The sequence below is a fragment of the Lactuca sativa genome, chromosome 8 (genome assembly GCF_002870075.4).
Source record: "Lactuca sativa cultivar Salinas chromosome 8, Lsat_Salinas_v11, whole genome shotgun sequence".
Lineage (NCBI taxonomy): Eukaryota > Viridiplantae > Streptophyta > Magnoliopsida > Asterales > Asteraceae > Lactuca > Lactuca sativa.
This window is the reverse complement of record NC_056630.2, coordinates 17,770,158-17,783,276: the sequence shown is the minus strand read 5'-3', so window position 1 is coordinate 17,783,276 and position 13,119 is coordinate 17,770,158. Positions and strand designations below refer to the sequence as shown.

The 13,119-nt window shown below is 31.5% G+C and overlaps 1 long non-coding RNA gene across 1 annotated transcript; it reads right to left on the bottom strand.

Moving 5' to 3' along the window:
- Positions 1-7,713: 7,713 nt before the first annotated feature.
- On the bottom strand, positions 7,714-10,397 carry LOC111919705 (uncharacterized). The gene is made up of 2 exons (XR_002859588.3): positions 9,351-10,397; positions 7,714-9,266 (listed from the first exon to the last, which is right to left on the bottom strand). It is a non-coding gene; the product is annotated as an uncharacterized LOC111919705 (long non-coding RNA).
- Positions 10,398-13,119: the final 2,722 nt, after the last annotated feature.

The window sequence follows — 13,119 nt, the reverse complement described above, 5'->3', positions numbered from 1 at the left end:
CTGATCAAAGAGTTTATCTTTTTGTCCCAAGTTGAGCTTCCCAAACATCAGTACAAATATTTTAAGCATATTTTCTTCTGATTCTTTTGGCGCTGTCTTCTTCCTTGTAGGATGTAAGATAGGTTAATCGTTTGCTGCCCTATGGATGAAGACTCTTCACATATAACAGCAAATAACTTATTGAGGTTATATTCATCGGTTAAAAACAAAACTATTTTTTTTTTAAAAAAAAGGGCATATTGCAGAACCATTTTAATTTGATAAGTACTAATCTTCATCAACTAAAAGCTTAGATCGAAGATCATAATCCAAGGCATGCAGCTCACATTTTCACCCCTTTCAAACTTCACCCTAATTTTATGGAGCAAAAATCCGATGCACGCCGAAGATAGTCAAAGAACAACTTCCTCATTCATGTCTAGTTAGAAATGGGGCCGTAAAGACTATGATTTGCAGAAACTATGAGTCATACGTTGGTTTTGATAATGTTGACTCGTCATCTTGAAGCTCAGATGTAAGATCACAAATCTTATTTAGGGCACCTAGTCCACCTCTTCTTTTGGGTTTTCCTGATAAACCATTGAGATGACTTGAAAACGACAGAAGTCAAGAAAAGAAAACTTTACCTTCTTATCGTGCCAAGAATTATATCTTATTTCTAGAGTATAAAACTACATAATGTCATTCTATTTTGTTAAAGTTTTTTTTAACAAAGTTCTCATATCTAATCTTTTTTAGTCATAAAATAGAATTGATTATTACCTCACCATAGATATGAATGCAAACACAGGCAGCCGCTTTATGTTAACCACTTTTTTTAACATTAAACCCATGAAAGACCACACCTAGGGAATTTCTCTTCCCTGATATCCAAATTCATTAAATGAAATTACCTTTTGTTAAATAAACGTCTTTAATAATAGTATTTTCGCTGGAATCCATTGGAATTAGATGGAATTGGAATCTAATTCCATCACTTTCCTTTGTTTGGTTCAAGCTTTCAAAAGGAATTGAATTCCTAAATGAGTCAAATTTTCCTTCCAATGTGGAAAAATAAATTTCATTCCTTTCAAATGAGAATGTTGAATGTTACCATATTACTCATTTTACTTTTAACGGTACATATGAAACCTCTCTATCACCACCACCATCACCACCTCCACCTCCTCCACCACACCACCACCACCCACCATAACCACCACCGGTACCTCCATTACCACAACCCTCCACCCACAATCACCGTCACATCCACTACCACTGGCCACTGCCACGCGCTACCCACAACCTTATCATCACCTCCGCCACCACCATCACCTCCTCCTCCACCACTACATATCACTGTCGTTACCACCTGCTACACACCACCCACTACCGCCATAACCACCCAACACCACCACTATCACCATCACTCTCCACCTCCACCACCATCACCACCTCTACCACCATACCACCTTCCACCTCCACCGCCACTCACCACCGTGAACATACCATCACTGCCACCACCACCGTCATCACTTCCGCCACCAACACCAACACCTTCGCCACTACCTTCATCACCACCACTGTTACTACCACCCTTACCACCTCCATCACTACACCACCCATCAACTCCGCCACTACTCATGACTGCCACAATCACCATCACAATTACTACCACCACCACCTTCATAACCTCCGTCACTGCCCACCATCACCAATGTCGCCATCATCACCACTATTTCCACCGTCGACATCATTGGCACCATCACCATCATTTACTAATTTTATAATTTATATAATATATTTTACATATAAGTTATAAAACAAAGTAAAAATAGGAAATCTTGTTATTTTATATTTTTTCAGTTCCATTTTCTGTCAACCAAACATAATATAAAATTGGATTCAAATTTCATTTCTGCCAACCAAACAGAATATAGAATTGGATTGCAATTCCTGATAGATTCCAATTCCTTAACAAATTCCAATTTCATCAAAAACATTATGCGAACCAAACGCCACCTTAAAGGTAATAGTTAGGGACATAGAACTTGTTTTGATTTCAGATAGAATGCATTAGTCTAAATAAGAATTTAGTGAGTGAAACCGAACAATCCAATGTTGAAAAAAACCCAAAAATCTTACCATTCCAATGAGATATAGAGGTTTTGAATCTATTTGTATGCCATGTATTCCTTATTTGATCTGGAGCCTACCTAAGAGACTTGCAAACTATCCAAAATCAAATTCAACCAAAATAATAAGGATTTAAAAATGAAAAGTTCACAATTATGCTTTATTTGTGCAAAAAGATTACTAAATGATTTTGCTAAATATACAACTAACACATACATTGAAATGTTTAAATAAATTTGATGAAATTTTTTGATTTTATTCTATATGGCATTTTGTCGAACACATACTTTGCAACATTAGGATTTCCAATAATGAACAAAATAAGGAAACAATCAATTGTGAACAATTATTACTTTATGGTAGTTGATTTGATTTTTCCATTTATTCTACTTAGATACACCTTGGAAGTCATCGTAGGGATGGAGAATGTTGAATATATTTTCAGAACTGGATGACCAATCAAACAAGTAGGTTTATTTGAAAATCGAGACACCTTGAAAGTTTTAGATACGGAGGCCAAAAAAATGGAAACGCATTTCCTATTTTCCGTGTGAATGATTGATTCCTCAGAGGGGAAAATCATGGAAAACCATGGGTGACCACCAATTGAAATGAAGGAAGTCACAGTAGCACCGATTGAGATGGAGATGGTCAACAGATGCCTTGCGGTCAGAAGAGTAGGAGAATGGTAATGGTAAACATACATAAGATTAAAATCAAAAGTAAGTAAGTTTTGACCTCTGTTGAATTAGCGAAGACCAATCAATCCATAAGACACATAGTTAGAATCGGCGAATTATTTCACCGCAAAATCAAGATTTCTTTTCAAATGGATGGTATGGCCTACGGTTAGAAGAGAAAAGAGACTACATGAATGTGCATGAGACATGCGGATCGATGCTATGATACATTGTGTCGGTTAGAAAAGGTAGGTGACGTGGCCACATTAGAAGGGTGTGATTTTCTTGTAGGAGGCACGAGAAAAAAAGTATATATATATATATATATATATATATATATATATATATATATATATATATATATATATATATATATATATATATATATATATATATATACTGGTTTAATACCCGTCCGATGGACGGTTGACCGGTTTAATAAAAAGTAATTATTATTTTACTAATATTTAATTTTGTTCTATATCATCATTATGTAATTTGTTACCATGCAGTGTACAATACAATGACAAATCTACCAAATAAATAACACATGGATGAAAAACACATTAAAAGACAATTGGTTAAAAAGAATAGCAATCGATTAACACACAATTAAATGAAATTAAGTTAAAAACAAAAAAACAGAAATCTATTATTTAATTACTTTAAAGTCACTTAGGTATATCATCATCGGTAGACTCGTCACACAAGCGTGCAAGCCGACGACGCTTATTTGGTGTTATTGAGGATCCAATACATGATTTTTCAGAAGAATCAGCTTCAATATCATCAAAAGACGCCTAATTGTAAAAATACCAACACGAGTTCCAGTAATAATAACTGCTTCAAGAACTCTCTGACTGATTTGCATGACCACTAACCGAGTCCCATTGCACAATCCTTTTTGCAAATTCAAGTTACGTAACAATATGATTGGTGTACCGACTTTTAGGTATAAGATACGGTTTGGAACACCTGAGAACCGCAACATGTTAAGAAATTCAATTGGATACATAATTTGCATTACTTCTGAGTTATCCGTAGTGCACATATAGCATAAGCACTTAACATTTCATGCATGTCGACTGAGATACTTTCAAGAACATGTAAATTTATGTTGTCAACCTCGTCATTTGTCGGGCAAAGAATGCATATTTCCTTTAAATAAGAGAAGTCGCTAAGTCTATTCAAAATATCAGGGAATACATTGGTAACATTGACCGATCGATGTAAAAAAATAGATCGACTTTTTACTTTTTTAGCATTCTAGTTTCATTTGTTCTTACAACTCACTGCAAACATTAAAATATGTAATTAGATAAAAATACTTTATAGTAACAATTAATTTTGTTTAGAAGAGAATTCTTTTAAAATTAATGTTTTTGTGATGAATCCTTTTCACATACAGATTTGGGTATGCTTCTAAACCTACAACATAGGAAGAAATTGATGAAACTCTTTTGTCATTTCAACAAAAATTAAAACTTCAGGAAACATAAAATAATTTTATGGCTGTTATGGAAACATGTCTGAACATAATACACCGAAATACAAATTTTTAGTTTACTAATGTACATAGGTACAATCTAATCCGTCACATAACACATTTCATGTCAACTCACATCTTCCATGTATTATTCATATACGCAAACGTTTAAATGTTTCATAACTACAAGTTGATTTTCGCAGACCATTTGAATATTCATGTATACACCTAATAGCCTCCCAATTCTTTACCCGTCCCCCCCCCCCCCCCCCCCCCCCTCCCCTCACAACAACCCTTATAACATCTTTAATAAACTGAAAGTCACCCATGATATTTAATAATATTAAAAGTAATATTATTGTTATCAGTTTGGATATAATATCTAAAACTACTATCCTTAATTTGATTTGGGTTTTATGGACTTATAGAAACTCAATGATCTTTAGGAATCGTTTATTGGTTTCATAATAATAAGAATCGTAAGTCTTCGAAAAATGGAGTGTGGATGCAAATTCCCATTATGTAATTGTATCGCTTTCATTCCCTTTTTACTGATTTTAACACATTATTCACCTTGACTCCATCTATTTATTCACTTTAACGCCTCTAACTTTTACGTAAAAATATTATTTCTTAGTTACTAATTATTTTGAATTAAAACCAATTACCTATATTTTACATTCACAACATTCCATATTTTTTTTTATAAAGATACAGTCATTATATTAGTTTAAAAACCTATGAAAATTGGTAAGCTTGTAGGCATAATAATAATAGAAAAACGAAAATGCTTCATTAAAATATATAAAAGTTGTATAGGAAGACAAAAAAATAAAGGATAATGTTAAATTCATAAGAACTTATCAAAAACAAAAAAAGAAAAAAAATGATAGTAGGAAAATCAATAGAAAATACATAAACCTAAGAAAAAAACCTAAAACCCCTAAAATATATATAAAAAATACTTTGAGATATCTAATCTTTTTTATTTGTTTTTATTTTCATAATGTCATATCAGGCTTATGCTTAACCCAAAGGGGCGGTATTACATCAGTGTTTTAGGTTACTATTGCACATATCCTTAGTTTTAATCCACAAATAAATAATTTAGTAATGTAATTGATTTGACCATAAATGCAAAAAAAAAAAAAAAAACATGGATAGAGCTAAGTAACAAAAATACCAAAGAAATATGGTGGTATGTAAATATTTATAACATCAAATTAACAATATTAGGGAAGAGATGTCACTTGTAAAAAGAAATGGTAGTTGGGATTGAAGAGTCTGGTATAATATACGAAACAATCATCAGAACATGATTAGTAATTAATGGAGGTTTTAATATGAATATTGGATGCTTACATGGACTTTACATTTGTTAGCTTCCCAAGCTCTAGTGCTAGTGTTCCTTCAATGCACAAAAGTTGTCTGGGGAAAGAAGAATACATAATCGATCTAGGACATGAACATCAACAAATCAACAAAATATCTTGAAAACCCATGGGATATTTAAATTCTGCGATTAGGCATATTCTGTGACCTTTTGGGCTTTCCGTTACCAATGATTATTGTGCTAGGGAGGGTAGAAATGTATCCATAATCAAATAGATGAAGATGAGCATTACCGTTATTGTTGTCCATGGTCTGGTTATATAAAGGGAGTTGGGAGATGAGAGTAAAGACATAGGAAAAGAAGGCGGAGACATGGCAGATTATGGGAAGCTTCAATGGTGGGAGAGAAGGTCATGGGAGCTTTTGTAGGTAGAGGACGAAACCTCAAAAACTTGTAAATAGACAGTACACAAACTAGTGATAGAGGTGGAATCGTACAACAATCGACGATATGGAGGAGGAATCATCACACAAAAACCTCAGAATCGGTGGGTGTTATATAGGGGCAATTTAGGGTAAACGTGGGTGGTTGTCCGATGGATACGGAGGAGTGTTGCAGCTAAATCCAATCTCCATTCTCAACTATATGCAACCGTAGGGAAGAATACGAGAACGTGGGGCGACGTCGAACTGTCATGGAAAACCGTAAATAGGGAGTTTATGCGGTGAGGATTGCATACGAAGAAGATTGGATGGCTCAAAATCCTCATACGGTTGTTCGTGACCCTGACCCGAGCTTAATAATAATAATAATTTCTTGTTGGGCCAGCCTATATAAGTGTATAATATAAAAAAAAAAAAAAAAAAAAATAGGCCCTTAAAAAATATTAAGCCATATACATATAAAGATGCTCAGTTTGCCTCTTCAAATGAGTTGTACTTTCATGGAAAAATCATCTAATGTTTAAATATAACTTAATTGTTAACGTGACATATATATATATATATATATATATATATATATATATATATATATATATATATATATATATATATATATATATATATATATATACTAGGTACGTTTGAGGCCCGTGCTAAGCACGACCCATGGAGAGTAGTTTGGGTATTTCATATATGTTGTTTACAGTATCTTGTGTAATAACCAAAAAAGTGAAAGTACAATGCTATAAATAAATGGATTTCAATGTAAAATGCATGAATAAGATAATGAAAATGGAAGTACATTGTTATAATCAACAGGTATATGATAGTCCATGTAAATTCGTGATATATTTTTTCATCTTATTGAAAGCCAATCATAATCATTTGATTTCTCTATTCAAGGCTTTAGCCACTTCGATCTACATGACCTAAAAGGTTAAGCATGGATTAGAAAGATTTGGGACTTTAAACTTTTTTTAGCTTTTGCACGATTTGGGACTTTAGACTTTTTTTTAGCTTTTGCACCAGTCTTAACATATTTGGATCTATTATTAACATCAAATAGCAAATTGATGTGTTATGTAATTAAACAAAAGTGATTCATTATTACTACATTGTTAATGGATGTGTAGTGTCATGTGGATTCAGCAATAAAGGTCTATAAGATTTGATATAATCGTTTAATTACATAACTTTTTCTTTACAAATTCTGGTAAAACAAAGTAGATCTTGACACTGTTATATATGGCTAGTAGATATGTAAAAGAGCAAATTGGTTTCCTGTTTGCAAGATCACAAACAAGTCAAAATTTAATTTTTTCCAACACTCGTATCTCTCTTTGAACAAATATACACATTAAGAATAACCTTGTTATTAGTTAGTAGTTTATAACTATTTGTTTATGAGATATTTGTGAATCTGTAGACATGTAAAATCAAGAAACATATAAAAGAGATATGGAACATAGAAAATCAGAAGGTCATGAACCAGTTGAAGAAACACAACAAACATGATTATAATGAGAGCAACTCCTTTTGACAATCTAAATTCACCATGAATATAAAATACAGCTATGTGAATAATAAAAATAAAACATTAAAATAGTTGGTAATTAAATAAAATTGAAAGATCACTCGTTCAAACATGCAAGGACAAAATCAAACACTCAAGATGTCATTACTGGTCATTGAAATACCCAAAGCACCCCGACAAATTAGTCAAAACTAATCCTGTATTTATCAAGCCAACATCTGTAAAAAAATAACATATCCCCCAAATGGGATGTCGGATATCCGTAATATCTCCTCTTGATGAGCTGAAGTTTGAACTGATTCATCTTTTTAATCCATTAAGCACTTCATAAAAAAAATTAACACACGCCAACTCAAACACATGTTGTTATGGTGTTATTACAAAAATCAAAAGAAGAAATTTACCTATATGTTTTAGAAAAAAAGGTATAATAACCATTTACTCTTTCAAACAGTTCATTCGGTCCAAAATGGAAATAAACAATAAACAAAAGGGTATAGCTTTTATTCTCATTCACATAGTTTATTTAGGCGTGATATATTAAAATATTAAACATTGAGAAAACTTGACAAATATATTACTTTTTCCAACATTGGTTTCATAAAATTTACGTGACAATACATATAAGTAATCTGGCATTACATATGAGTAGCTGAGACTTGAATACTTTTTGCATCGACTTTGAATTAGAATATTTGTTAAATTAATTAACCATGATTTTAATGACAATATGATACCTCTAAGGTTCGACATTCAAACAGTTTTGAAAGTCAATATGAAATGCTTATATTTCTTGAAACAAACCAACATTCATTGCATTTTCTATTCAAAATCAAAAAAAGTTTGTAATATAAGAGCAACAAAAAAAAAACACAAATATAAACAACTTTCAAATCGCAAGCCAGTAATTAAAACAAATTCTAGATACTAAGGTGAAAGTACTTGGCATCAGAGATCAAAACAGCCGGGTTTAATGAATATGATTAACTTAATCTTTCCAACCAAAGACATCATTGTTGGTTGTTGACTGATAACATTAATAAAACTCATCCAAGTAATTCACTCAAGAACTTACAACCAGACTACCTTATTCACATGAATCCCATGCCAAATTGCTTTTTCATTATTCTAAGACCTCAATTAAAACTATCACTACCATCTGATAAGTTAAACAGAAAAAGCATCTTAAAGCATCATAAACTACTAACTTCTTAATTGCTTATAAAGACAAAGGAAAGATAAAATATCATATTAGTAGGAGTTTTTAAGTAACATAGAAAGATAGTAAGAGTTCCTCATGAGACGTAAAAAAATTATCATGGAAATAGAACATAATATCATTATAGAGATGCAATTTGGTTTTACTTGATGGTCGGCATAGGTAATAATTAGGAACTTAATGCAATCGAAAGAACTTGCGATATTCAATGCAATCCACACAATAAAACCCTACATAATCAGAAATTGACTTACAAAATTTAAGAAAAATCACAAAATATAAGAGGGGAGAACCTGTGGCAGACTACGAAAGCAGGAAATTAGGGCACCAAATGATTCGAACAAAAGGGAGATTTTGATAAAAAGAAAGGGTTGAAGAATAGTGTTAAAGCCGCAAGTCATTAAATCACCTAAAGGGTCCTTCCAATTCCATCCTGAAACTGCAACAACACCAACCCTGCAAAACAACAACTCCCGAAACATAAATTTCTCTGTGCAAAATAAATAAAAAATGTAAAATTGGTTAGGATATAAAAAAAACCTTGAGACCATGTAATCTGAAGAATTTCTTTCATCATCGGGCTTGAACTGCCCCACGCTTTGAAGCATCTTACATAAGACCTTGAATAAAACATTAGCGATGATAATAAACGATGACAAAGAGAGAATGTGTATGGCAGACTGAAAAGAAATCAAGACAGACTGATCATGAACGGAGAGAAAGGTTATATATATACCCTTTGTGTTCATGAAGCGTATGAAAGGTTGCATCGATTCAATGCATTCTTTTGCTGGAACTGGAAAAAAATTGCCGGTTCAACTTAATCCCTTTCCATTGTGCCGTCGTATGAAAGGATGCGAAGTTAGATGAAGCGGAAGAGGAGATCTGGTTGCGGTGATGAAGAAGGAAGAGTAATGAAGTCCATAGGAAGTGGTTGAGTACGTTTGAAGAAGAAAGGGTATGTTAGAGGAGATCTTATTACAAAATTGGGGGAATATGGGAGTAAGATGGTGAGGCGATTCATATGAATCTCCATTGAATTTTTTTGTGAGGTTTTCACGAAGTGAAGAGAGGGACAAGAAGAAAATTTTATCTTTGTGTTTTTGGTTCCAATGCAAAGAACATATCAAACATTTGAAATATTAAATATGCAAACTAACCTTGATTGAAAACGTGGAAGCGGTGGTGGAACTCGGCCAACCCTAACCTGTGTAAATCTAATGTTGGCGAGAGAAAAAAAATCACAAACCACGCTTGAAATTTGAATGAGTCTCAAACCACAAAATCACAAACCCAATAAAGATATAGATCCTGTTAAAGAAAACATTAACGATGATAATAAACGATGAGGAAGAGAGAATGCCTACCACAAACTAAAAGTTAGTCGAGACAAACTGATACTAAATGGATAGAATAGGGTATATATATACCCTTTGTGTTCAAGAAGCGTTGTATTAAGGGTTGTGTCGATTCAATGCATCATTTTCTGGAACCCGTAAAAAATTGCCGATTCACCTTACTCCTTTCGATTGTGGCGTCGTTCCAATGTTGGGTGACGTGTCGTCATTGGAACACTATACACGCTATTTAGACTGCACCAGAATAAAAGGATGTTTATATATATATATATATATATATATATATATATATATATATATATATATATATATATATATATATATATATATATATATATATATATATATATATATACTAGTTTATAACCCGTGGGAACCACGGTTATAAAATTAATTAAACTTTTATAATAAAAAACTCAAAATTATTAATCAGTTATTTTAAATAAATTATTAATTTAAAAGATATTTTTATTAGTTATGTGAAATTATAATCGTTGATTCAAATAAATATGTAAAATTAAATTTTAATATATATTAGACATTTTTTATTTGTGAATTAATGAAAATACTAATATAAAATTCAAATTTAAATTTAAAATAGAGAATAAATACATTGACAAATAGCATCACATTAATGAGGAGGTGTAATAAATTTAAAATGGAGAACTAATAAATTGACAAGTGGCAAAACATTAATTAAGAGGTCTAATATGGTGACGCATGGCAAAAACCTACTCTTTTATTAGTATAGGAATATATATATATATATATATATATATATATATATATATATATATATATATATATATATATATATATATATATATATATATATATATATATTCATGTGAGACGGCCTAATTTTGTGAGACCGTGAGACGCATTTTTTTATTTATTTTTATTTTTTTTAGTTAATTCAAGTTCCGAAAATAATATTTAAAAAAAGAATTTTTGGATTTTTCCATTTATTTTGCATTTTAAAATTATTTTTTAGAATATGTACAGTGTAATATTCTATTAGAATATTTCACGTATTTTTCAAAAAAGTAGATTTTTTTTATTTTTTTTAGTTAATTCAAGTTCAGAAAATAATATTTTAAAAAAGAATTTTTAGATTTTTTCATTTATTTTGCATTTTAAAATTATTTTTTAGAATATGTCAGTGTAATATTCTATTAGAATATTTCACGTATTTTTCAAAAAAAAAACGGAATTTTTTAAAAAAAAATTTATTATTTTTATTTTTTAAGTTAATTCAAGTTCCGAAAATAATATTTAAAAAAAGAATTTTTGGATTTTTGCATTTATTTTGCATTTTAAAATTATTTTTAGATTTGGTCTCACGGTCTCACAAAATTAGAATGGTCTCAAATGAACCTGAACCAATATATATATATATATATATATATATATATATATATATATATATATATATATATATATATATATATATATATATATATATATATATATATATGTAAAGATGTCACACCCCAAAACCGATAACGGCGGAATACGTTGCGGGGTGGATGACGTAGTGAACAGTATCATCACAATTGCATAATAGTAGAAACAAGAAATATACAACCATTGCATTACATAGTGAATTTAATTACAAGTGTGTTTTGTAATGTTTAACAATCACCCAAAAGTAAATCAAAAATAAGAGATGGGTCTTGTGTGCTCCACCTTCTCCAAAATGCTGCGTCTGTACCTGTCTATCTTTGACCTGAAGATACAAGTTATTTTGAAAACGAATATCAGCATAAAGCTGGTGAGTTCATAAGAGTTTAGTGTGAGTTTTAGTATACAAAGCATTAGTACGAAAAATGTGTCATTTACATTCTTAAATAATAGAACCTTAGAAAATCTCATATTTTTCCAGAAAATACATTGTAGGTGACAATCTGTGAAAAGTATGCATTCTTCATTTCTTTGAAACAGTTTATTGTAAACGTATATTGGGAAAATCTCCAAATAATAATTGTGATAAAATAGGTTAAGCCTGTAATCAGTGATAGAGGTGCAAGCTTCTTTTAGTGGTAGATACTTACTTACTTCGGGATGCAGTTAGCATTTAGTGTAGTAATTTTTGTGTAGTTATAGTGTATTCCTTGTACATACTAATAGTGAGAATATTAGGGGATCCCATGACCATCCCGGTCATGCACTGTATAGTGAAGTAGTGGCATCCCTGGGCCTGCACGGCGCGGACTGAAATTAACAGTCGGGATGTAATAGCGTCTGCCCCGTATAGATCTATACATGTAGTGTCGTCTTCCTATCGGAAAACTCCGGGCGTAGTGGGTAACGAATAGAGTATTTCGTAGTGGGTTCGTGTATTATTGTTTGTTTAGTGTTTTCTCTTTTGTTATAGTGTAGTCATCTTTTAGTATTGATCATAGTGTATTCTCTTTCGAGGGTATTATCTGGTAATAGTGAGTATTTTATTGTAAAGAGTAGTGACTTTAGCGTGTAGTAGTAGTAACAACATTAACTATACCTATTATAGTTAACTTAGTGTGGATGGTTCTCGACATGTAATGACTTTAGTATTAAGTGAAAGCAGTAACATTCGTATCCCGTACTGATATACATGTTATATAACTAAGAAATCAACGACAGTCGGACAGATAACTACTATCCTAAGCCCACAATCAAACAAGAACAGGAAATAAGGCGAGATATCGGTCCTAAGTCCTCCAAGTCTTACTTATATAAATATATCAGAGTGGTTACATTTCATAAGTAAATTTGAATTAATAAAAGTATTTTTCCAAAAGAACAATTAAAATCTGGCTTACTGTTTAAAGATAGTTTGAAAATATAAAACCCGTTTATAAGGCATAGGGACAAATCACATGTGATTTGAACTAAGGGTAGTGAATCACATGTGATTAATCCTTGTAATGCGGAAATCGTTCTGTAAAACTTTACATAAACATTTATAA